Genomic DNA, 27,795 nt, shown 5'->3' with positions numbered 1-27,795 from the left:
TTAGCTTGTAGGATCTTTGCTTTATACTTTATACAAAGAATGGGAAGCGGACTTCCTGTTTACGCTTTCCCGTCTCGGTTCAAATTCAATAATATTTTTTAAGTCCCGAAGTTTCAATTATCCTACTCACGGGTTGCTGTTTAAAGTCCGAATTGTCACAGAAAAAAGGACAACGCTCTCCGACATCGGCTATGCAGCTTCGCTCCACAGAAGTAGCGATTGACTCTCAGACCACATCAGCCCCCGTCTCGCTCCGGAGCCCTTAATAGAGTCCCTTTGCTAAATGGGGGGGCGCAAACAGTGCCCGCCGAGTCCCACGGCCGCAGCTTCTTCCGCCTGCGGTTTTTGAGAGGGTCCCCGCTTCGCTGCAGTGGTAAGACCCAATTTCTGTGGGGCTGTTTCCCTCTGGATCAGAGGGAGTCCGCCATTGTCGGAGGCGCTGCCTCCGGAAGTCTTAATTTTTAAAGCACTCTGGGAACTATAGCTCTGTGAGGGGGTCACTTAACCATGCTCAGCACACTTAACAAACTGCAGTTCCCAGGATTGTTTGAGGGAAGTCATGCCAGTTTAACATGGAATGAAAATGCTTCAAATGTAAAGAGCACTTGGGGCCTAGATCAGCCTAATTGCCTATCTAGCTGTATCCATCACCATGTTGAGACATAATACAGTGGTACCTCTGGTTGCGAATGGGATCTGTTCCGGAGCTGCGGTCACAACATGAGCAGAACGCAACCCGCATCTGTGCATCTGCGCATGCGCGAGCGGCGAAACCCGGAAGTAACCCTTTCTGGTACTTCCAGGTCACCGCAGGACGTATCCTGAAAGAAAGTAACATGAAGTGGATGTAACAAGAGGTATGACTGTATCTGAAGTGAGGAGCATGAACTATGTGTATTGGCTCCCCACATAATTTAGAACCCGTGTGTGGTCCGGATTCTAAATCCTGCAATGAGTCGCAGGCCTTCTGCTTCAGAAGTTATGCCTTAACACAGTGACGCCATGTGTGGGAGGAGCCATATGACTCATATAGCCCCACCCACTGACCCTTTCAACATGCTTGCTCCCTTCACACCGGTAACACCCGAAGAGGACAATAGTGATTAGGTATCCCCTTCAGCTCATTCCAAATCATTATTCTTTGCAAAGAAAGAAACTTCTCTATAAATCCAATGAACACAAACATCACATTGATAATTTGTGACTTTTCACAGGGAATTTTTACTGAGTATCTGCTGGATGAGATGATGACATTGTACCATGACTAACTGTTCCAAGTGGATAACTAAGTAGGCAATAAACATTAAAAACAGAATTACACAATTTGGGTGAGTGGGATGTTTTGGCAACATTCCATTCCAAGAAAATATTTGCATTTTGGCATGAAAATGAGTTTTTGTGCTTGCGGTCAAGTTAGCTGAGTTGGCTGTAAACCAATGGATTCCAGGAGCCTGTCAGGAAACATGGTAAACTAACTGTGGACCTTGCTTACAAAAACCAATGCAAACAAACACAATGTTACTGATTGCAGCTTTTTGTGAAGCAGAATTTTGCTGAAAGGCATGACAGTCTTGTCTAGGCTAACCAGAGACATACTGTTCAGGGTTCCATCTTGTCCCTCATGCTATTACATCTGTATGAAACCTCTGTGTTCTGCCATCAGGAGATGTGGAGTGAAGTGTCATCAATATACTGATGACAACCCGCTCTATCTCTGTTCCATCTAAATCAGGAGAGGTGGTTGAAATGTTAGACTGGAGGCAGTGATGTGGACTAATAAACTGAAGCTGAATCATAAAAAGACTGAGGTGTGTTCCCAGTTCTCACCTCCAGGAGGTGGGGAGGTGGCCTTCCCTGAATGGGATTGTGGTCCCTTGGAAGGAGCAGGTTTGTAATTTCAGGGTGCTCCTGGATTCAACATTGTCACTGAAGGCTGAGGGGACAGCCTAAGGGTGATTTTCCCCAGGTCTAGCTAGGTCACCAGCTATGACTGCTTTTGGATAGAAATGACTTGGCCTCTCTACACCATGTGCTGGGAACTTCCAGAATCCATGTTCTAGTAACTTCCAGACTGAATTATTGCAATGTACTGGGGATGTACCAGGGACGTCACTTTGGTGCTGCTAACACAGCTGTTTGACTTCATCCCCAGAGGCACACTCCATTGTCTCTCAAGACAGACAGATACTGTAACCCACCCTGGGAACTTAGAGTGAAATAAATATATAGCCATATTTTTATTCATAAAAAAGTAGGTGATGCTGTAGGTGAAAGTGTATTTCTAAAGTGATAGAATGGATTCGGTAATGTTATCATATCATTATACTATTGTAAATTTGTTGTGACATCACATTAAGTATTTGCCTTTATAACAGAACACAATCTGCAGTATATCACATTCTGCATACATGAGAGTTCTTAGTGGTGATCTCTAAGTTTTAGTTTGATCATTCACTACATATCCTTTAATTTTATTTTATAGCATTTTTTTTTACTGGAAGCAGTTCACACTTTCAGCGAATGAATGTCAAGCAATGTACATCTGCGTAATTCAGCCTAGTTTAACACCAGAGGCTCTAAATTTTCCAATTTGAATTTTGGCATTTTCTGATGTACATACATTTTGACACACTTAATTCATTTGAAATCTAACGTATACTTAAGAAATTCTAACTTCAAAAGTATGAAACAGGGCAAACATCCTGAAACATCTGTGTATGGATTGGGTACCTTCTACAGTTACATGGAGTCTCTCCTCTTGTGTAGCCTAACTAGCATACAAGCAAATTGCAGGATTAATTGAGTGATCTACAGCAAATTGGCTTGCAGATTCTAACATTTAATAAAGCTGTATTCAAAAAGAGGTAGATATAATAGGCAATAATGAAAACATGTGCTTCAAAGATCTCTGATCTCTGCTGTGACAACTTAACTGGCCACCAGTATACTGCTGGGCACTGTTCAAGGCTTGCTTTTAACATTTAAAGCCCTAAACAACTTGGGACAATGTTGCCTAATGGACCGCCTTGCCTCATATACCCCTACATAGCAACTGTGCTCCTCAGATATGGATGCTTAGTTCATACTAGAAACCAGGATATTAGTGTTGCAGCTACAGCCTTCTGGAATCGTTTACCAGCTGAAATATACAATAATCTAGCTTCAAGCTAGATTTGCAAAAAGCAAAAACAAAGACAACCCCTAAAACTAAAAAAAGTACATAAAAGTAAATAGCATTCCACAGAAGTGGGACTTCACAATAACTAGTGATCTGGTTTTCTAAAGCTATTTTTTAGTCATTTCAGTTGCAACTGTTTATCCTGGTCATTGTAACAAAGTTTATGTTGTAAACCTACCCTGTGGTCAGTTGATGAAGGGAGGTATATAAATTTAATTAATAATAATAATTTCAGTACTGGATTGCTTTAATATTTAGATCCTGCTTGCATTACACATAATGTACAGAATTTAATGTCCTACTGTATGCGGACGATGCCGCCCTATTAGCTACCTCCCCCATCAGATTAAGGAGGATGCTTCGAGCTCTTCATGAATATGTGACCCAACACGAGCTCCAGCTAAATTATGCCAAGACCAAAATAATGGTCTTTACTGCTCGACTGAAACCTAATTTATGGTCAATTAATGGTATTCCTTTAGAGCAGGTCAGTTGCTTCAAATACCTGGGTCAGGTTGTAAGATCAAATAGGTCCTTCTTGGCGCACAGAGAATACATAGCCTCGAACGCATCCAAAGCAGCCTTGGTGATTAGAACCCTGTACTCCAAGAAACAGGCACAAACTGTCAAAGTTGCCTTGCGACTCTTTAAAATGAAAGTCCTCCCTCTTCTGCTGGTGGGCATTGCCTTGGGCTCACGTAGGGACTTTGAAAAAATGGAATCTATCCAAACCCAATTCCTCAGGGCCATACTCAGGATCCCCCCCTCCGTGGCAGGTGCGATCATGAGATTGGAAACCGGTTGTCAAGCCTTTAGGTATGTGGCCCTGAAAGCAAAGTTATGGCTATGGCTCAAGCTCTGTTTCAGACTGGTGGGTTTGGCCCTCTTGATTCTGAGGGATAACTTTAAATCTCCATGGGAAGGGGAGATAGTGGAGGAAGTGCAGAAGTGCGGGTTGTCCTCCCTTTATATAGAGTCCATGACGTATAGCCACGCAAAGGCAGTGATCACTCAAAGATTAAGGGATATTACCAGACAGGAGGACATAGCCCGTGTGAAACCTGGGTTGTTTCTGGGGGGAGCAGTTGTATCGGGCTGCTCCAGCTCGCTACCTGGTGGATATCCACTACGTGGAATACCGCAGACTATTTACTGCAGCTAGGCTGAATGTTCTTGACTCGGCGGTTCTGAAGGGAAGATATGGAGGAGTCCCATATGACCAGAGATTATGCCACTGTGCGTTGGGTGAGGTAGAATCCACAGAGCACATTTTACTGAGCTGTCCCTTCTACAACGATTTAAGACAGTATCTTATAACTCCATACTTACCCCAGCTAAGTTCCCGGCAAAGAGGAAAGCAGACAGCATATCTGCTAAATAAGTCTTCTGGGAAAACAACTTTGTCAGTGGCTAAATTCCTTTTCCTGGCACTCAAGTGTCGGAAACGTATAACTGAATGCTTTGATGTGGGTTATCTGTGAGAGGTCTAGTACTGTGGCCCTACCTTATTTATGTACCCCTATGATGTTTTAGTTTATAATTCTGCATTGTGTAATGTTTTATTTCTGACTATCGGTCGAATAAAGGAAATTGAAATTGAAATTGTACAGAATTTACAAATGTGCTGCTACTAAAGTCTTGTTTGATTTATAATATCCAGACTACAATATGATAAACCTTTCAAAACAGATAATTAAAATCACATTATGAATAATACTAAAGAGGTTAATAAAGAACATGGAGAAAAATAAAAGTATGAATACAATGGGGAGCTCCATTCTAGGGAGAAGAAAAATGTGGTTCTGAGTAAGTTATTAGGTAAGTTGACTTATGGTGGTTCAGGGAAGGAGGTCAGTCTTACCAGACACACATCAGGTGATTCCTCCTGCTAAGGATCCTCTTAGTGGAACCTCTTCTATGCCTTCCTAAGATTTTCTTCCGTCTTGCCTCAACCAAAGAAGGGGCTAGAGAAACCTCTCAATTTCTCCATCCATATCACCCTTCTGAAGGCTTATCAATCTGGTCGTCCACCCTTCTAGGCCAAGAGTAGACTCTTAACTCCTATCATCCCTGATTTTTGGCCATGTTGGTAGTGGTTGATGGGAGTTGTAGTCCAAAAACATTGGAAGGGACTGAGTTTGTTTGCTTGGTATTTTGACTATCCCTATCACAAGCAATCTTGCCATTCCTTCATTCCTCTTGGGCTTCCCTCCCTCGCTTATCTGGTTTTCAGGAGGCTACAAACCTCTGCCCAGCCTCATGATCCTGGCCTTCAAAGCCACTTCCCAGTCCTGCCTCATCCCATGGATGGCTGTTACATTCCAGAAATGTCATTTCTTTTTGATGGCAGTCACAGCTGGGTCACTCAGATTTATATGAGTGGAGACAAGATATAACTTCCAGGGACTTGGCACCCAAATCCCCCCAGTGTCTCTGTTTGGTGACATGGTAACTTTTACAGAAACTCTAAAATTTGGAGGACAAAACTAAATTTGCACCACATGATTCTAACATTCAGAATGGTTTATGAAGCCACAAAAGGCTGAATCCAGGCATTACATTTAGACAACCACGTCCCTCCACCTTGCCTCCAAGAACAACAACAAAAGGGTATTGTGGCATCATAAAGAGCAACAGATTTATTACAGCATACACTTTCAGAGACAAAATCCCACTTCATCATCAGACAAGGAGTGCTAGTCCACAAAAAAGTATACCCCAATAAATGTTGTTGCTGTTTTTACTGCTTCAAACTAATATGGCCACCCCTCTAGAATTGCCTTTAAGAGTTACTGTCCCTGCAAAGAATCTTACAAAACTTTATTAGCAATAGCCCAATAAAAATATCAAAACAATGCATATCTCATATATTTGCCACGACCATGTTAGCTTGGGACACGTCTCTATAAAGGCCGGGAGTCTACTTTTCTGTGTCTAGAGAATAAGCTTTTCTGGGACATGAATGATGGGGAGGGAAGTATGTCAAGCATGAGAGTAGGCTCTCCCCTAGGCAGCCTTAACTATTATCATGCCAGAGGGTAGGCTGCTATAATCCAGCGGAGCTATCTTGGAAACTGGCACACACATCAAAAGACACAGGAGCACAGCATCCGTAACATGAGAAGCGTAGACAAACAAATTTCAGAAACTTTACCCTAGGTAGAAGAGTGCTCTTGTAAGGTACTGGGGCGGGAGCAATTCAAGAAAGGGAGTTTTTACTGAGAAAGTAAACAAAAGGCAATATATAGATTTAGCTATTGATGGCTGTTCTAGAGAAGGGAGGATGGCAGTATGGGAAGTGAGACAGTGGTGATTCAAAGAAAGCTTCACTTTTCAGAAGACAACAAAGGGGAGTGAGGCGGCTGGCAAGATGGCAAAAGAGACAGAAAGAGAAAGATAGATTTTTCCTTCTTTATGATGTTTCCGAAAGCACTTCAAAAGAAAGAGTGACATTCATTTGCACCAAGAGGAATCCCAAAAGAAGTCACAAATAACATTCTTTTGTCAGCAAAGCTTTAATGGTCAAGAATCACTGGGTAGTGGGTGCAGAGATAGGCCTTGGAATTTTGGAGCTCCAAGAATCTCTCAAGCTGGGTTTATTCCAACGTGACCTTACAGCAAGCCTTCATGGGAAATGCTGACTTTGTACACACGGTTCGATTTGATTTGCTCATATGTTTTGGCTTACCCCTGTAAACCCCAATCAGCTGAGCAGCATTTACAATCAACCCCTCAAGGAAACATTTCCCTTCCTCATGTGGTTTGATTTCAAACCATGACTGCAAACACCACTTCATTTGCTGGTCTGAAGAAGCTCAACAGCCCCTTCTGTTCCACATTTTATGTCCCTTTTCTAGCGCATTACCTAAAACCCACCCACATGGTGCACATATTTGTAGCTCAGCTGACTACCTGGATGAGTCATATGACACTTGAGCAGGTCATCATTTATTTACAGGACTGCATTGTAGCAGTCCTAGGACACAGATACACTGGTAAAGAAAAACGATTTATAAGCATTGTATGTGCAATATAACATTGTGCCACCAGATGGTGACATGGAGAGAGACTGAGTTGAGAAATAAGACCAAGGGTACATATTGATATAGGAATGTATTAGATAAAATATAAAGAAATATACAATAATAAGAGTACATTCATTTGTAAAAAAGGAATATACAACGGGATAGACAGGAAGTCCAAAGTGTTGGTACATATATGATTTTGGAATAGTTTTTTGTCCTTGTTTCTTTTCTTTAGGTATATAAACTTTGTATATAGACTTTGTATACATGCTGAAAATTATATTATAATAATCCTAGTGATGTAATATGATAATGTTTACCGATGTTAATAAATAAATAAAACTCAAAAAGAAAGAAAGGGGGAAAAGATGGTGACATGGAGTCCCTTTTTTCTCTACCTGTTTTCCCTGTTTAAATTTACGCTTTAAACTGAAACACTTCTTTGATGCATCTAAATCCAGCCCTGTTTTGCATTCCAAACAGCAGAACTTGTCCGTATGTATATTTATACATACATATAATTCCTGAAGCTGATCAAAGCAGAGAAGATATATCCAGCATAGGGAACAGTAGGGGTAGCAAAGAAAAGGGGGGTCTACATAGTAGGGATGGGGTAGAAATTTGATTTGGTTTGCATTTGATGGCAGTTTTTCAAATAATACACAAAAAGAAAAATACAGTTATCCTTCACAAGTCACACTTTTCTTAGTTTTGTAATGGAATTATTTTCCCAAATGATGTGCAAAAAAAAGTATATTGGGGAAAGTGTGCATAAAATGCATTTATTGGTGAAAATATAAGTGAACATAACAAAAATGCATTATATTAGGGGTAACTGTTTGCAAAAAATGTATATCAGGCAAAATTGAATACAGATATGTGTATTTTTGAGACATTTGCATGAAAATGCTACTGAATTTTCATGAGGACTTCCTTTTTAATAATCACAAACTGATGCAGAAATGTAGATAACTGAAGTGAATATTAGAAAAATGAGAAAGTGCTAGAAACTGAAATTGACAGATTCATCCATCACTAGATTCTAGATTAAATCTCTCTCTCTCTCTCTCTCTCTCTCTCTCTCTCTCTCTCTGCCAGCCAATGGCAAGCAGGTGGAGGTTTATTGCTAGTTTCAGTTCTCTTATCACTTACTATATACCTGATCTGCGAGACTGACAGTCAAATGGATTCTATCTGTCCTCTTATCATCTCGATTCCTTACTCTGGCCTCCAATCAAATAGCACATCTTAATTGATTGGCAATGTCTGCATATTGTAGTGCTGAAAACCCATTATCAGCATCAACACCTGGCTGGCAAAAGGCTCATTCAGATGCTTACCTCAATGCCTGTCATTAATTCTTCACTGCATAACCAATTTTATACAATGGTACTGAATTTCTGATGAAGGCATTCGAAAAATCATCCGTTGATGGTATCAGCAGTCTGGCTCTAAAAATATACATTCAATGTAGATGCCCCACATTCTGTGCAGTATAATTTTGTGTTGTCTTCGTGTATATGACATAAGAAGATAGTTTAACTTACAACAAGTGGGACAATTTAATGGCTTGTAGATACTGTTATAAATTTGCCTTCCATTGATGGAGCTACAGCATCTTGTGAGCAATCAGCCAGAAGGGAAGAAAATGTCACAGGCTTTCTTTGTATTAAAAATGCAATTAAAATCAATTGATGTTGGCATTCTACTGAGGCCTAATTCTACATTCTTCTTGGTGCCTCCCAGCAAGAATGCTTCTAAGCCCCACCTGTATGCTTTATTTTTCACACACACAATAAAATTCCACTTACTGCCTGAGCGTAGGAGTATTAAATATGTTCGATATTGAGGGCAGCCTAGTAAGTGTATTGTGACCCAATTTTACTCTCGTATGTGATTCACATAGTTGGCATAGCATTTGCATTAATGTTGTGAATGCCAATTCACAGCTGGTAGACATCTTGAACTTGTCTGGAGTTGCATGAATGGATTTTTCACTCGGTAACTTAAAAGGTCTTTCTTTTTTAAGGATCAATACCTGAATGTGGAAAAAAGGTAAAAGTTCTTTCTTACCATTTAAGGTTTCCAGTATAATTTAAAATAGCTGAAATATTAATGCTACAATTCTATACGGTATTCGCAAGTGCCTTTGAACACAGTAGGTCCCAATTCTGAGTAGATGTGTATGGAAATGTCAGATGGTTACAAATATATCAAGTGGGTTACTAAAAAAAAAGAAGCATGAACACATACGAGAGATTCAACAATCTTCAAATATAATGACATAAAGTAACCAACATTTACAGCATTTCACAGCATTTCAGTGGCAATACATACAACGAGCTATTTTTTTCACCATGTCTTCACAGCTAAGGATTTGACACCATCAAATAATTTGTGGAGACAGCAAGCTCTACAACAGTCAATAAATGACTCAAAAACAGTGAACACCATGAGGTGTTCTGTCCATTACACTTAACTGCGGATTGGTACACTCCTGCCATTTTGAAATTCAGATTTGAATGTGTTCGCATGCTTTGAGTCTGTCACATTTTGGATATTCTAATCTATCTCTGAATTGCAAAACACTTTCTAAAACTTCTGTTACAATTCTGACCAGGTTTGGTGCCTTTGCTCTAGATCAGCCAGGACAAGGCTAAGAGATGTAGGCCCAGGGATGTGTTAAAAGCAAGAGGCAACCACAATTAGAATAATAGGCTCATCGAATTGCAGTGTTGGAAGGGACCATGAGGGTCACCTAGTCCAAATCCCGTCTATGCAGGAATCCACACCCTGAGATTAAGAGTCTCATGCTCTAAAGGCTGAGGTTGCTGGAATGTAATCTCTTTTTTCCCCCCAATGCGGAATCATAACAAAAATTACAAACATCGAATCCAGAATATTACTATACAGACCAAAATCCCGGGAACATATAGAAAAAAAACAGAAAAGGAAAAGGAAAAAACAAACAAAGGAAACAAAACTAAACTAAACAAAAACAAAAAAGCACACATCTACAGAACAAAACCATAGGTTGCTGGAATGTAATCTCTAACTGTGTCATTTCAGCCAATCTGATTACTGCTAGTCTGGTAGCATGCACATTTTCAATAACACTTTATGTGTGTGCTCAGTCTCTTCCTATTGAACCAGATGCTGCCTTGTTCTATTGAGCATAACCTTTTGTTGACCAATCTAACAGAGATAAGACTTAAGTTCTATTTAGATGCTCTTATTAGAGCTCACTGATCTGCAGTGATCATCTCCATGATCACTGCAAATGGTGACAGCAGTCATGAAAGTAAAAGACGCCTGCTTCTTGGGAGAAAAGTGATGGCAAACCGAGACAACATCTTAAAAAGCAGAGACATCACCTTGCCAACAAAGGTCCATATAGTTAAAGCCATGGTTTTCCCAGTAGTGATGTATGGAAGCGAGAGCTGGACCATAAAGAAGGCTGATCGCCGAAGAATTGATGCTTTTGAATTATGGTGCTGGAGGAGACTCTTGAGAGTCCCATGGACTGCAAGAAGACCAAACCTATCCATTCTTAAGGAAACCAGCCCTGAGTGCTCACTGGAAGGACAGATCCTGAAGCTGAGGCTCCAATACTTTGGCCACCTCATGAGAAGAGAAGACTCCCTGGAAAAGACCTTGATGTTGGGAAAGATGGAGGGCAGAAGGAGAAGGGGACGACAGAGGACAAGATGGCTGGACAGTGTTCTTGAAGCTACCAGCATGAGTTTGACCAAACTGTGGGAGGCAGTGGAAGACAGGAGTGCCTGGTGTGCTCTGGTCCATGGGGTCACGAAGAGTTGGACATGACTAAATGATTAAACAACAACATTAGAGCTCAGTCAGAAAGTTCTCACAATTCTCCATCAAGTAATGAAGAAAAAATATGTTCAAAAATTGCACAAGAGGAACAGAAATTCTATGAAATGCAGATTTTTTTGTTGCACTTCCTCGCCTTTCTTTTGAGATGGCTGGCTGGTGATTGTGAGTTGCCCTTGCCATTCTATAAATCTTGTCACCAGAAGCCTGCAGTGTTCCTAGGCCCTCAGACCTCAGTTAAAACCCAGTGGAAGACATCAATACATTAAGACATAGAAATTGTCATTTTATTATTGAACTACTTCATGCCACCTGAGGGCTGTAGGATGAAGAGCAGGTAAGAAATGTACCTTTAAAAATTAATTATTTTGTTGTTTTTTTAAAAATAATAAAAGGGAGGCAACAGAGTGCTGAGGAAATGCTTATTAGAAGGGAAGATTTGCACATCCCATCCCTGACTACCTCACAATGATAAAGGAAGTTCAAAAATGGCACATCGACTCTAAGTCTAAATTGCCCTGAGAATGAGGTGGGGAAATGGAAACTTTTTTTGCAGAGGTTTTTTTTTAAGAGAAACTGGAGGACAGAAATTTGCAACAAACATGTGGAAAGAGGGGAAGAAAGTAATGTAGTGGTGAGGCAACTGAACTAAGATGGTTACCTTCATGCCCTTGCATGTGATTCTAATTGTGTTTTGGATCAGAGTGCCCATATAGGACTACAGTCTATTCTAAAAGTGGAGGGGAGCCTAATTTTATAGGGCCCTGCAGGAACTCAGGAGAAAAGAAATCAAAAGATTCATTTATACAATTGGCAGGGTTACATTTTGCTTTAAGCACGCCCCATTCATCCAGGCTAGGTGTATACTCTCCTGAACAGGAAGGGCTATAAAATATGCTTACCAGATGTCCCCGTTTCCCGGGGACAGTCCCCGGATTTACAAATCTGTCCCCGGACAAAATCCGTCCCCGGGTGTCCCCGGATTTCATTTAATGTCCCTGGATTTATATTTTAAGTGTTATAGATTTATTAATATGGAATGAATGTTGCGTGATTGGTTCAGTGGCACAAGACACATCATATGGGGATTTCCGGTGAGGCAAAATGGTGGGTGCCTCAGCAGCGAGCAGCTCCTGAATCCAGTCAAAGGCAACTGCGCTACCAGTATGGCTCCGGGCTGCTGAGACTGCCACTGCCACTGCCACTGCCGAAGGGGTACCGGGGACGGCTGGTACATCAACTGGGGGAACCTCCAACCCCCACCCCCCATCCCGTGACCCAAATTGAGCCAGGAGCGGGAGCGCCTGTTACCCAGCCGACTGTCCAGCGGCGCTCCAGGAAAACCCCGGAGCTGATGCAGGGATAAGGAGGAGAGGAGAAGGAGAAGGAAGATAGAGAAAGAGGAAGGAGAAAAAGGAGGGGAGCCCTGACCTTGCCGCATTGCCACCGCCTCCGCTGAGGGGGAGAGTAGGAGGGCACCGGGAGGGCAAGGACACATGGCCAAGCCCAGGCCTGACCTGAGCCTACTCCATGGTGGCTAGCACTCCAAGAGAGCAGGCCAGGGCCCAGAGGAAGGCAGTGTGACAGAGGAGACCACAGAAGAGAAGATATTACTTCTTTTTTAAAAAAAAACCCAACAACCTTTTTTTAAATAATCTTTTTCCTGGATTCTTTGAAAAAAAATCTGGTAATCTTACTATAAAAGACTTCCTGTTTGGGCTCAGGATCTTGCCAGAGCAGTATGGTAGTTCTGGTTCTTCAGCCTTGACCCTAAAATGCAAGCAAGCAAAGGCAGATGACCATGGACTCCTTGTGTTTATATCAACAGGGGCTTCATGCAGTTCTCTGATTGGAGGAGCTGATGCTGCACATACCTCTCCCTTTCACGCTTGAAGGTCTGAGGTTGAGCACACAGCTAGGATACATCACAGCTTCTTTATTATGAGGCTCCTGTCTGCATCACCCCCAATATTCTATGCATGACTATATTCTTGCAAAAAAGATTTCACCATGAAGGAGGATGGCTTTGTGGTTCACTCTAGAATTTAGGAGTTCTACAGCAATTTTTTTGACTCTATTATAAACCTCTGAGTGACCCATTCTTTGTCTAAGTTATCTACCTATTAAAATACAGATTAAAAAATTGTGATGGAACACTCAATGCAACCTATTCAATCTTGCGTGTACTGAGGAACGGCCTCCTTATACAAGGTTGTAATGGCACCCAGGTAATGGCACAGCAGAACATTTGAGATACTAGATTTTGCCCCATGTGTTTTTGAACAAAATTGTGCATTCTAATTATAATGATTTAGCTGCTGTTCACTCTTAGGTGCCGGGGTGGGTTACAACATTAAAGCACAAGATTAAAAACAGTTTAAAACAACTTTCAGTCACAAAAATATAGTGGGTTCTAAACTATACTCTTCAAGTGTCAAAAGCCTCTTCAATATTCGCTAGAAGCTAGATAAAGAAGGTGCCAAATACATCCCTTCCACCCTATTTTTCAAGGTTTAATAATCTAAACTGCTTGAATGGCTGAGTAAGACATTTTCCACTCATTTATGGACATTCCATGGACCATGTAAAGTAAACTCTAGCTCTTTCTTTCTTTCTTTCTTCTTTCTTTTTTCTTTTTAATTTTTACAAATAACTTTTACATTCAAATATAATCAATTTTATACATAAAAAGGATTCTCTAAATCCTTGGACTTTCCCCCACTCCCCCGTAGTTTCCAAAGTATATTGCATCTTATAATATCATCCAAATTTGTATTCTAATTTGCATTTATAACCACAGAATTATTGCTTTACAAGTGTTATATTAATCCTGCCAACATTTTAAACTGTGTGCAGTGTTCTTTAAGATAGTCGATATACATTTTCCCATTCTTTATTAAATTTCTTGTCATGCTGCCAATTTTGCCATTTCAGCATAGTCCGTCATCTTGATTATCCAATCTTCTCTGGTTGGGACTTTGCCATCCTTCCATCTCTGGGCAAAAAGTATCCTTGGTGCTGTCGTTGCATACATAAATAATCTCTTTTGCTCCTTCGGTATTTCATCACCTATAATTTCTAATAAAAAGGCTTCTGTTTTCCCCCACAAAAAGATATTTTAAACATTTTTTCATCTCATTATATATCATTTCCCAGAAAGCTTTTGTTATGTTGCACATCCACCACATGTGGTAGAAAGTGCCTTCTTTTTCTTTGCATTTCCAACATACATTGGTAGCAGTTCTTTTTGCCAGCCTCACAGGTGTCAAGTACAGTGGTGCCCCGCAAGACGAATGCCTCGCTAAACGAAAAACCCGCAAGACGAAAGGGTTTTCCGATTTTTTAGCGGCTTCGCAAGACGAATTTCCCTATGGGCTTGCTTCGCAAGACGAAAGCCCATAGGGAAATCTCCGGGGACAGCGGGGAAGCGAAGCGCCGCCTTCTCCTCTGTTCCCGGACCTGTCCTGAAGGCTTGCGGTGGGAGGAAGGTTTTCCTCCCCACCGCCAACATTCAGAAGGCTGTTCTGAAGGCTGGCGGTGGAAAGAAAAGCCCTTCTCCCCCGCCAGCCTTCAGAAGAGTTCCCCGCAGGGCTCTCCAAATTGCGGATAGCAGCCTGCTGCCCCTATCCGCAGCTTGGAGAGCCCTGCAGGGAAGTCCTGCAGGGCTCCCCAAGCTGCAGATGTCTGCCCCGCGCGAGGGGTGCTCTGCTTAAGAGCGCCCCTCGTGCGGGGCAGCAGGCTGCTATCCGCAGCTTGGAGAGCCCTGCGGGGAAGTCCTGCAGGGCTCCCCAAGCTGCGAATGTCTGCCCCGCGCGAGGGGTGCTCTGCTTAAGAGCGCCCCTCGTGCGGGGCAGCAGGCTGCTATCCGCAGCTTGGAGAGCCCTGTGGGGAAGTCCTGCAGGGCTCCCAAAGCTGCGAATATCTGCCCCGCACGAGGGGTGCTCTGCTTAAGAGCGCCCCTCGTGCGGGGCAGCAGGCTGCTATCCGCAGCTTGGAGAGCCCTGCGGGGAAGTCCTGCAGGGCTCCCCAAGCTGCGAATGTCTGCCCCGCGCGAGGGGTGCTCTGCTTAAGAGCGCCCTTCGTGCGGGGCAGCAGGCTGCTATCCGCAGCTTGGAGAGCCCTGTGGGGAAGTCCTGCAGGGCTCCACAAGCTGCAAATGTCTGCCCCGCATGAGGGGTGCTCTGCTTCAGAGCGTCCCTCGCACCGGGCAGCAGGCTGCTATCCGCAGCCTAGGCAGCCCTGCAGGAACTCTTCTGAAGGCTGGCGGGGGGAGAAGGGCTTTTCTTCCCACCGCCAGCCTTCAGAAGGCTGTTCTGAAGGCTGGCGGTGGGGAGAAAAGTCCTTCTCCCCCCGCCAGCCTTCAGAAGAGATCCGGGGACAGATTGTCCCCGGACCTGGTCTGAAGGCGGTCTCCCTAGGAACGCATTAATTGATTTTCAATGCATTCCTATGGGAAACCGTGCTTCGCAAGACGGAAAACTCGCAAGACGAAAAAACCTGCGGAACGAATTAATTTCGTCTTGTGAGGCACCACTGTACCTCTTTCTTTCTATTTATTAAATTTGTATGCTACCCTTCATCCACAGATCTCAGGGTGGTTCACAAGATAAAAATACAATAGAAAAGCATAGAATACTTGATAAGAACAAGAACAAAAAAAAAAGGTGACACAAACCCATAACCACCCCCATATGGCAAAGGTCCTGCAGTTTCTAGATGGGAACTCATTTTTAACTATCTGTTGGCATCTCCTGAATATAGGAAGAAGACTATACAATTAATTAAAAGCCATTTGCTACAGCAACTTACAATGGAAGAGACTCCATAGCTTCCAAGCACCTTGGAGTTCTTGTCATAAGATAAAATACTGACGAAAATGGACTGAAATAAAGAATCAGCTTTCGTTTCTCCTTTCTGTTAGGCACACGGCCGAAGGTCAAGCAAGTTAATAGTATCTTCCTAGCAGTTTTTTTGTTGTTGGTGATTCTTTCTTTGAAAAAAAAAATCTCCCAACATGCTCTTCTAGTAACCTGCCATTACATTAGAATTCCAGACACAACATTGGAAAACAAACACTGCAGGTGACATTACATTAAAAAAGAAAAAGAAAAACTTAGCATTTCTACCGCCCTGGGCAGCAAGGTAAGGAGGGTGTTAACATATCAGTGCTGCACAATAACTAGAATGTTTTTAGAAATTATATATAATGGTTTCTACTGACAAAATCAGCCTTTGTAAATGGAGGGAAGGTTACATTCACCACAGAATATTGACAATGAATTGTCCCTCCCTGGGGCACTGGAGCAATTGATGCCGTTTAAACTTGTCCCAAGTGGTCTGATTGAAATTCCCCACTTAGGGAGTGCACATATATTAAACTAAAGCTAAACACATAGGAAAGCATAATATTACAGCCTGCATTTCCTAGGTAATATACTGCGCAATACTGAAAAGGCCCACAGGATGAAATAGCTTGAAATGATTCAGTGGGCTCTGGAGAAAATGTCTGTGATTTTCTAGGGGCTGGTACAGTAAACAGCTTTCAATAACTGCTATGACTTAACAGTGCGACTTTGTCTAAGGGGGGAAACATGTCCTCCAACCACTAGATAATTTGTCCAGTTTTATTGATTCTGTGTACCTAGTGCATCATGTAAATTTAATCTTCAGTTTTGCTAATAGGACTACCACATTGTTCTTAACTTCTGTTCTCTGGCATAAAATGGCCTCGTGCACCAGAAAGAAACAGATTTAATAGCTGCTGGTATTTATCTTTTCATCCTAATTTATCCTGGTCTATCTTGTTGCAACAGGTGATCAAGGCATCTGAAGGCAGCCCTGTAGAGGGAAGTCTTTTTTAAAATGTTTATTGTTTTATTGTGTTTTTAATTATGTTGGAAGCTGCCCAAAGTGGCTGGGGCAACCCAGTCAGATGGGTGGGGTATTATTAATGATGATGATGTTGATGATGATGGAATAGAATGTCCCTAATTTCAGTGGAGAAATGCTGAAGGGTATGTCTTGTTTGCTAGACCCAATCTAATACCATTCGTCTACAAAGAGTTTCCTGCATTGCCATAAAGACTACAACATATTACATATTACCATGGCATCTACCACCAATAACTTACTCCCAATAGTAGACGGCATGGTAGAATGGAGGGGCTTACCTGTCCTCCTGGCAGATGAGTCACTGCTGCTTATCAGGCGGGTTGTAGAAGAAGAAGGGAAAGGCAGTGGTAAAGGTAAAGGTAAAGGTACCCCTGCCCGTACGGGCCAGTCTTGACAGACTCTGGGGTTGTGCGCCCATCTCACTCAAGAGGCCAGGGGCCAGCGCTGTCCGGAGACACTTCCGGGTCACGTGGCCAGCGTGACATCGCTGCTCTGGCGAGCCAGAGCCGCACACGGAAACGTCGTTTACCTTCCCGCTGGTAAGCGGTCCCTATTTATCTACTTGCACCCGGAGGTGCTTTCGAACTGCTAGGTTGGCAGGCGCTGGGACCGAGCAGCGGGAGCGCACCCCGCCGCAGGGATTCGAACCGCCGACCTTTCGATCGGCAAGTCCTAGGCGCTGAGGCTTTAACCCACAGCGCCACCTGCGTGGTACAATGGTACAAATGCATTGGCAGAAATGACAGATTGGCTCAGCCAGTGAATTTGTAATGCGCTGACCTTGCCTATCACCGCACCCTTCACCCTCCCAGTAAGCAGCAGTGACTTGCCTGCTGGGAGGTCAGGTAAGTGCCTTCCCGTCCATGCTGTCCACTACTGCTTTTCCTTTCCAACCCCTTCCTTTCATTTTGGTACAGTGGTACCTCCAGTTATGAACTTAATTCACTCCAGAGGTCCGTTTGTAACCCGAAACCATTCTTAACAGGAAGCACCACTTTAGCATGCTAATGGCACCTCCAGCTGCTGCCGCACCACCGGCGTGCAACTTTCACTCGCATCCTGGGGCAAAGTTTGCAACAAGGGGCATCTACTTCCCGGTTAGTGGAGCTCATAACCCAAAGCATTCGTAAGGGAGGCGGTACGTAACCCGAGGTTCCACTGTATTAACATTGAGCTGAGAAAGAATTCTGTGAAACTCAAACGGTGGTCTATGCATTGTGATTTTGATGTATCTCTTAGTCTTATGAAAATATCATATTATTATCCCTCTTAGACCCGCTCCCCGACAGAATAACACAACTCTCTGGATTTTTGCAAGCGCTAGTTTCCGTTTTCCTAAAGCTTACAATTAACACTATAAGAAAGTCCTGTTGCATCATGTCAAAAGCATATCTACTCCAGCATCCTGTTTTCAGAGTGGCCAACTAGATGCACATGAAATGCTTATAAGGAGGACCTGAGTGCAACCATCACGACTAGTAGCCATTGACAGCCTTCGTTAATTATAAACAAGGCATCAGAATCCTCACTTCATGATTTCTGTACATTTTTGTGAAAAAATGGAAAAAGTAGTCCAGAGACACAATTCCTGAAATATGGGGTCAAAACTTTAATAAGGGCAGAAGAGAAGAGTGTGGGAATGTTCCTTTCCTATTAGAGAGAGGGGGGTGTACTTTCCATCTCAACTGGTTAGTATTTTTTCAGTCTCAGCAAATCTTCATTGCACTCCTTTGGGATTCCTTGTCATTACATTTGTGACAGCTCTATGGCTAGTGTGAACATATTTCATTTTTACCTTCGGGGCTGCCTTATGTAAGCACTTGAGTCTCTGGTGCTGGAGCCTGTAGACATTGCATACCGATAACAATGCTAGATTTCTAAGGTTATGAAAATTCTGCCTGGAATTTGATGGTACGCTATTTAGAGAAACTGTAATATTAGGAGGTATACATAAATGCGTATGGGATTAGGTTATTTCCTGTTTGGCTCAGTCTTCTGGATTTAGTTGAACACATTATTTCCCAGGTAGGCATCTTCATCAGTGGTTCAACTTGGTTCTTCTTGCACTCTGCTTTACCGTGATGCTGGCTGCTGAATTAGAATATTCCATTCCAGTCTGAGAATGCTAAGATGAACGTTCAGCCAAAAGGCATATATGGTGCCGAGAAGGCTGGACGCCTTCAGAGGAGACAGGAAGGGGAGCAAGTGGGTCCACATTATCAGTGGTGCTTCACCCTGATCCATTGGGTGCAGTTAGGAAGGATGCCTTCCCTATTCTAAGAGCCCTCTCAGTTTTCATCTTCTCCCAGCTACAAAGGAGAGGATTTGGAAAGGGGAAAGGGGGAAATGTTGATGTCTTCACTCTTTTATATAGGGAAATTCCAAAGAAATAAAAGGATAAGGAGGATGAGGTGGGATGCAGGCAAACCTAAATGCAGGAAGCTGGAGAGTACTTGGGCCAATTGGTTATTGGGATATTTAATTTATGCCGGGATCATTATACAGAAGGAGCCCCAGCACACCCCTGTTCTCTGGAAATACTTCGAGCATACTCAGAGTTCATCGGGGTGGGCATGGCAGGCCTACAATGAGGCTTTTCGTAAATGGGCAGCTATTGAGCCCACATTGCAATGGGGCAAAAAGGCATCTGACTTATGACTCCATTTTATGTCTCATGCATGTCTCATATTAGGGAATCAGAATGATAGTGGGCTCTTAATGCCAAGGCAAGCCCAAGGCAAGTTTCCACGCACTTCAGTGGAGCAGGGGGCTTATTCCCGCTTGTTATCTTGGGAATAGAGTTCCCTCGGTGCCTGTGGCAGAAACCTACATCGCTTCAGGCATGAGTGCTCCATTTGCGATGCTGCTCATCCATTCACAACTTGTCCCCGGGTTAAATCAACATGCAAGGGAATGCAGGGCAAGTAGGGAGAAGTGAGTTAGATCCATAGCAATTACCACCCACATGTCCATCACCACCCAACTTGAGTCTGCAGAAGTGAGCCTGATGTACTTAGGTAGGCTCCCTGCACAATGTAGAGCCCATCACACAAGGGAGTCTACACAATAAAAGCTGGACCCCTACTGTGTGAGTCCTCCCTACAACTCATGGAGGGCAATAGGGGCTGTGGCAGGGTGGCAGAACTAGCACACTCATCTGAACTTTCCTCCCTCATGTTGATTTAACCCAGAAGATGAACACCTGAATAGATTTTATGTGCATCCATTATATTAAGTCCATTTTACATCATTATGTAGAATTCAACTGGTGAAGTAATATTACTGGTGCAATGGGCTTCCATATGGAGGGGGGGACCCTGTAATAGCTGTTTAATATATATTTTGACCATGACATAATTTTATGCAGTCTCAACACTGTGTGGCTTCAACCCTCTTTCTCCCACTTTACTGCTTATTAATCAGCACTGCTGCCACACACCCACTCCTAGAATTTATGATTCATCACTTTGGCAAAAGAAATATTACCATATTTTGATTTGCATTGAAGACAGATTTTGTAAACGATTGCTACGAGTGGTCATACAATCCTTCCTCTTGAGGTTCAAAAACATGTTTGTTATTGTTTGGCATCAAAGGACACATTCAGGAAGGGGTAGGTTTTTTCTTTTATTGTTCATAGTAAGCCTTGCTGTAGCTGACATTGCTTTTCCAATCCCTAAACAAGGACAGCATTGTTTAAAAAAGAAAGAAAAAGAAGGATCACGCTCGCCTTGCGATCTGATGCTTTCTTATTTTAGTTCACTAAAGCATTGTAATAAACAGCAGTAAAGACATTATGTTACCCAAAGCCATGAATCATAAAAAAACAGGAGCTTTATTAAAATTGCTGGTGATATTTGCTGAGGTGTAGGTCATATGGCATTTCAGCAAACAAGCTCAGAAAGACAGCAATTGTATCTGGGAAGCACCTGCATGCTATTGTTTGGGTGAAACATTTCTACATCTAAGGTAGGGAAAGGGAATCGATAAAAAAGCAGAACTGACAGCGGAAAGAGGTCAGCCTTCAACTTTTAAAGAAGAGGATGATGGAAAGAATAAAATGCTTAAAATGAGGGCAGACCTGCACCACTTACGATTCACCAAGCTGAACTAGGATTGCCATATTCTAAGGCACAAAGGTCTGTATAGTTAAAGCTATGGTTTTCCCAGTAGTGATGTATGGAAGTGAGAGCTGGACCATAAAGAAGGCTGATCACCGAAGAATTGATGCTTTTGAATTATGGTGCTGGAGGAGACTCTTGAGAGTCCCATGGACTGCAAGAAGATCAAACCTATCCATTCTGAAGGAAATCAGCCCTGAGTGCTCACTGGAAGGACAGGTCCTGAAGCTGAGGCTCCAATACTTTGGCCACCTCATGAGAAGAGAAGACTCCATGGAAAAGACCCTGATGTTGGGAAAGATGGAGGGCATAAGGAGAAGGGGACGACAGAGGACAAGATGGTTGGACAGTGTTCTTGAAGCTACCAGCATGAGTTTGACCAAACTGTGGGAGGCAGTGGAAAACAGGAGTGCCTGGCGTGCTCTGGTCCATGGGGTCACAAAGAGTCGGACACGACTAAACAACAACAACAAAGCACATGGGAGGCTGCCTTATAATGAGCGAGATCGCTGGTGCATCCACTTAAGTACTGTCAACACTGACTAGGCTCTCCAAGGGCTTTCCAAGGTTCTAGGCAGGAGACATTACCAGGAGGTGGCAAGGATTGAACCTTAGACCATCTGCATGCAAGGCAGGTACTCTCACTACTGAGCTATTTCCCTCTCCATAGCTTTGGGATGGAGCTTAATCCCTTCTCTTTATTCATCTGCTTAGGTTGCTTTTCAGGGGAAGTTACCCACAACTGCAATGTCAGGTCAAGTTCATCTCCGCTTTAGTTTTTTTCCCTCCAAGCTGGCTATTTTCTAAAGTAGGAGTTGGGAACCTCTGGCCTACAATATGTTACTGGATCCCAAAATTCTATAAACCCAACCAGTCGGGCCAATGGTTAGCAATGATGGGGGCTGCCCAGCAGTCAGTCATGTGATATCATAATGAAATCATAGGATTGTCAGGTGGACAATCCCAATTGGCCAAGAAGAACAACCTTGGTGAAGATCTGGCCCATGAAGCAAAAGGATTCCCCACCTTGATCTACATTATCTGGATAGGCTTGCCTTAACACACTGCTCCACACACAGAAGGGCATGTAGAATAGATCTTGGAGAGACAATGCTGAACAAAGTAGACCAATGGTCTGACTCCATATAAAATAGTGTGCTGACAATTCTACAGCATCTTATATTTGGGTACGCAGTGTTTCCCCCCGGTACATTTGATGGCCTTTTCTGTTTGTTTCTGTTTTTCCCTTTCTCGTTCCACCCCGCCCTCTTCCTCAGAGTTTGCTTTTTAATGCATTTGAGTGGCTCCTAGAGCCTTGCAAGAGCATCTGCTTTCCCCTGCACCAGAAACAAACACTGCCCCCCCCCAACACAAGAAAGAACAATGGTGACATGAAGGACTGTTATAGAAGAGTGGGCAGCTGGGCCCTTGTCTCTATACAACGCACAAATGAAAATGCATTTCTATGCAGCGCGGCTTCCTATCATCAACACAAAGGGGCCATACATGAATTGATCTTGGCTTTTGAGCTTCTGACACAGCAGCCCGATCAAAGGCAGCCAACCATGTCAAAAATCAGAGGGAAATTTCATTGTTCGTGCTTCCAGATTAATTTCTGGACGTGTTGCTGTTTATTATTTAACAAAATTAAGTACAAAAATGCTTTTTAAGAGTTTGTGCAGTTTTTCAGTCACTTCAAAAGGGCATCACTTCGGATCCAGGGAAAGAATAGCTATTTATTTAGGAATAACAACCATCATTGTTACACACCATGTGTTTAAAATGCATGGAACTATAGTCCCCATCACCCTGCTATGCACACACAAATTTACAGTTCTCAGCATCCTTAAGAAATTAGTTATCAAGATTCTTGGGGGGAAGCTATGAGCTTTGAAGATGCTTTGAGCATATGGTGCAGATGTAACTCTTGACTTGGTTCTCCATGAACATAAGGCAAAGCCTTTATGCATTAAGCTATGACCTATTCCTTAGACCTTGTCCTGGCAGTCCACATCAGCCCTCTTCATGCATCCCCCCCCACATGATTCCTATTTCTTAAGGGGAGATTGGGGGTGCACACCTTGGCCCTGTTTTTCCATGCCACTGCTGCCATTCCCTTCACTCTTCAAATGTAAGGGACTGAACTTCTGCAGCAGACAGCCATTGCTGCCACTATTATTATAGCCCAACCTTCATGCATGGTCCCGGGGAGGCGGGGGGCTTTCAGAAAATATCACAGTTACAAGCAAAATATACTTATCACAAAACCCACCAGTCGTTATATTGATAGGAGGACAGAACAAGAATGCAGAAACATCCACTCATCTAAAGGGTAGAGACCAATAACTTGACCAATAACTGAAAAGCACACAAGGATGGTACAAGTCACACCTCAGAAGGGAGGTCATTCCACAACCTTAACCTGAGGGCCACTCCAGAGAAGGCCCTTTAACATGCCACCAACCCCACCAACCACAGCAGTGGGAGGTTGTATTGGTAAGAGGTCAATCTGAACACCCAAGTAGCTTGATATGGGGAAGGGTCTCCTTTGGTTATTTAGGGCCAAATCATCTAGGGCTTTATTTGTCCATGTCAACACCTTAGATTGGACTAAGTGGAAAACAGGCAACCACCACAGATCTTTCAAGGTCAGTGTGTGGCCAGCCAGAAACACCCACCAGCAGGCTTGCTGCTGTGAAGTCTCCCCCCACCATCTAGTATCTTGATCTTCAGAGGTTCCAAACTGTGCATAGGAAGCCTGCAGAAACAACCTGTTGTTCTCTTCCTTGCCTTCTGCCCTAGCAGTCCCAACGGGCACTGGTCACCACTGGTGAGCTATCTATTTTTTGTTCTGAAATCTTAACTTTTATACTAAGGTTTCTTAACAAGTCAGCTTGGCACTGTCGAGATAACAACACTCTTGAAATCTATTCTAATGCTGTCACCTCCACGAATATTCCTCCAGAAAGGAGTATCACCCTCTGGAACACTGAGATAAAACATATGAATGCAAACACAATCTATTCATTGAAGAAATTGAGCCAATGAACATAGTATATTTCTCGTCCTATTTACACTGCTCTGTTGGTCTCCCCTTTTCAAAGGTGAGCAAGTTGCAAGCTGTATATCATCTTTGTCAACAATCTATATATATTCATGGATTCCACAAGCCTGTGCCATAGGCTTTTTATTTAGCTCCAAGAAGATGTGAAAACAAGTGTTGCATGACCAGAATAAGTCTACGGGAAGTTATATACATGTTATATCTGCTATAATATTTGTGGGCAAGAGATAAAGGTCTTGTGTCACTGCAGAGTATGCCATTTTTTACATTTATGCTTTACTTGCGGCGTTTCCCTGCAGGAACAAGATTCTGTCTCGACAAACACAGCTCTCTATGTTAAATAATATCTGCAGTAAAAGAACATGGCAAATTTTACCTTCTCTGATCCACAGGACCAGTTAAATTAAATGCAATTTAAATCATTCAAACTGAGAACAAATATCCACCCTCAATTTTAACTTTGAAGCGAATGTAGGGAGATGCAATTTGAATCCATGCAGACAAAGTTTAAATCCAATCATGGTAGTAATGAAAAAGTAGCAACGGCAGATTTCATTAAAATATTTTCTATTTAGTTCTGAATTTGTAAGCCAGCATTTCAGTAGTGCTAGACCATAACTAGGGCTGCCATACATCCTGATTTTTCAAGACGTGTCCGGGAATTCACCTCTATAAAAGGCATCCTACATTATTTTTCGGAAATCGGGCAAATGTCCTGGAAAGCCAGCAGCAGGGGTTAAATTGTGCCAAAAATGCCTTAAGAAGCTTCAAAATTCAACAATTATTGTAGCTTTTACTTTAAAATCTTAATAACCTTTGGGATGTCCTGGTTTTTACTTTTTGAAATATGGCAACCCTACCATAGCTGCAAGGTTTCCTTATTCCTCTAGTTTCCTATTTTCCCCTCTGGATGTTAAAGGCATTGTTAGGAGGGTGTGTGAGCTTAAAGAAGTACGCTATATCCAGTTGCAGGTGCAGTTGAGAAGTAGTCCTATTTGCTGAGTTTCCCCTCAAACCAGCTTCCATCCAATTTGAAAACACAAGGCACAATTAAGCTGAGGGGTGTACATTTCAGACACTCATTGCTTATCCACAGAGAAGAGCATGCGTGCACATGAGAGTCGTGGCTTCCCCCAAAGAATTATGGCAGCTGTAGTTTGTTAAGGAGCTGAGAGTTGTTGTTAGGAGGCCCCAATTTTCTTCAAAAAGCTACATTCTCAGGATGGTTTAACAATCATTCCCTGTTCCCATGGAACTCTGGGAATTGTAGCTCTGTAAGGGGGTTGGGGTCTCTTAAGTACTCTCAGCACGCTTAGCAAACTACAGCTCCCAGAATTATTCAGGCAGATAGAAGTAGCAAACAGAATAAGGGCACACTTCAATATGGAGATTATTGTTAGCTTTACTGATTGTAATGCTAGTGCGTCTCTCCCTGCTTCTTACCTGTTACATTATGTAACTGTGGTTTCTTGATCAATATACTGCCCTGTTGCACTCATTTTTAAATTAGTGGGAAAGAACTGTACACCAGGATACTGTCCCAAATTTTGTCACGTGACATGACAACGCAAAACTCCCACAATGTTCTTGGTTCATGGGGCTGCAAGTGAATTTTTTCCTGGAAGCAAACAACACAGAAAAGAACACTAAATGTTGGCTAGATTCCAACAGTTTTCCAAAAGTGTTTATATTGTGTGAAAGATCACACATAGAATGTGGAAAATATCAGGTAAGGAAACATCTGGAAAAGGGAACAAAGTGTTGTCTGAATGCAGCCTAAATGCTCATTTTGTGCTGTATGCACATGCAGATTCTACCAGCATCTGTGACTTTTCCATAAAGAATGGTAGGGATAATAGATACATGGTAAAAAAAAAATATATGAATAGATTTTATTTTTTAAAATAGAAATAGGTCATCTGGGGAAAAGGAACATTAAACTTCTATTTGATGGGAGACAAAATAAGAAGATCTATAGAAAGTGTGGGATGGTTACAGGAAAGCAAATTAGACTTGACACTGCAGTGTGATATATAAGCAATATTTCCAATGTTATAAGCAGCCCACAGAGCTGTCAAACAGGGAGAAGAAAAGCAAATGAAAGAGCAATGGGCTAAGAACCTGTAGATAAATGGAGATGGTATATTTATGCATGAATATATGCTCTGCCCTTCACATAAAAAATGGTGTTTTGTTAAAGCGCTATCAAAAAAATAATCATCAATATAAACTTCAAAAGTGCACTGTACCACAGTAAACATCTGAAGGGCCAGAAAAAAGACAGGATAAAACTACAGGCTTAGGGTGGGGTGTGTGTTTTCTATGACGATGGGGAAAATATAGCAATGCAGGCACCAAGTGAGTTGCATTCTGGACAGCAGGGTGCCACCACTGAGAAGGCCCTTCAGTTTCAAGCAGATATTGTAGACCTTCATGTTAAACATATGGAGGTCTAAAGAGGAGTACATCCTCAGCGATGTTGTGTGCATGAATTGTGTCCATGCCCCTGCCCACATCTTTGCTTTTGCTTCACACATATTCAAGCGAATGCCTGAATGGTGCCAGTAGGTGACTGGAATGCCACAGCCAGGAAGGAGGCAAGATTATTTGGACTAGGTAAATGAAATGAGGAACCAGAGGATCACCTGGTTTAATCTTGTAGACAATAAATTTTAATGACAAATAATCCTAAATAAAATACAGCCTTAAATAATCATAAAAATGTTGAAAAGCACCAATATATCAGTCAATAATGGATTATAAAAGTACCTATCCACCCAAAGGCAAGCAAACTAAAGAGAACAGCAAACTGAAGAACTAATTGATACAACTAAAAAATGGCTTATATAAATAGACATCCGAGATAATTCAAAGAAGCCTTGGTCTAAAATTAAATGAAGTGAGGGTCATTTTGGTTTTCAAAAACTAAAAAGGAGTGAGGAAAACCTTCTTTCCAATTTGGATATAAAGGAGATTGGAAATGAGGGTCAATACTTATATAGCATTTATTGGGCTACAAAAAGCCTTTGATGACATTGAAAATGTTCACCCCATTGCAGAAGACAAAAATAGATTTGGGGACATAGTCTATTTATAAGTTATACAAAAAGCAGAAAGCTATAATCAGAGCAAATGATATTCAACAAAAGGCCAAAATCAGTATTAAAAATGAGCAAAGGACATCCACTTTCCCTTGCTTTTATTTATAGAAGTAGCAATTAATGAAATAAAACAAGCAGTTGATTAGTATTAAATGAAATGAGAAAGATATTTGGTTCTGCTTTGCTGATGGTATGAGGATGATGTAGACGAAACACTGCAGAATATAATAAATACAATGATACTGTAGTGAGTTGATAGAAAGGAAAACTAACATAGACAAACTGGATAGAATGAGAGATAGACATGCACTGAAAAGCATGAAGCTGATTACTTGTGATGGGACACACGCTAAGGAATGAGAGACTCAGGTTATAATGGAAGGAAGAAATGGGAATCCTAGATGCAACTGCATAAATCAAATTGGTTAGGAAAAACGATGGAAACATGGCCAGCCTTGGAAGTCGTGCACAAGGCAGGAAAAAGTGGAGAGTTGTTGAAAACAAGTCAATGGATTGGAAACCATATATAAATTATATTCAAGGTGGAAGCAAATTAATCTCTTTGTAAATCCAAAATTAC

The sequence above is a fragment of the Podarcis gaigeae genome, assembly GCF_964106915.1.
Source record: "Podarcis gaigeae genome assembly, chromosome: 9".
In the NCBI taxonomy this organism is placed as follows: domain Eukaryota; kingdom Metazoa; phylum Chordata; class Lepidosauria; order Squamata; family Lacertidae; genus Podarcis; species Podarcis gaigeae.
This window is presented reverse-complemented; position numbering follows the sequence as displayed.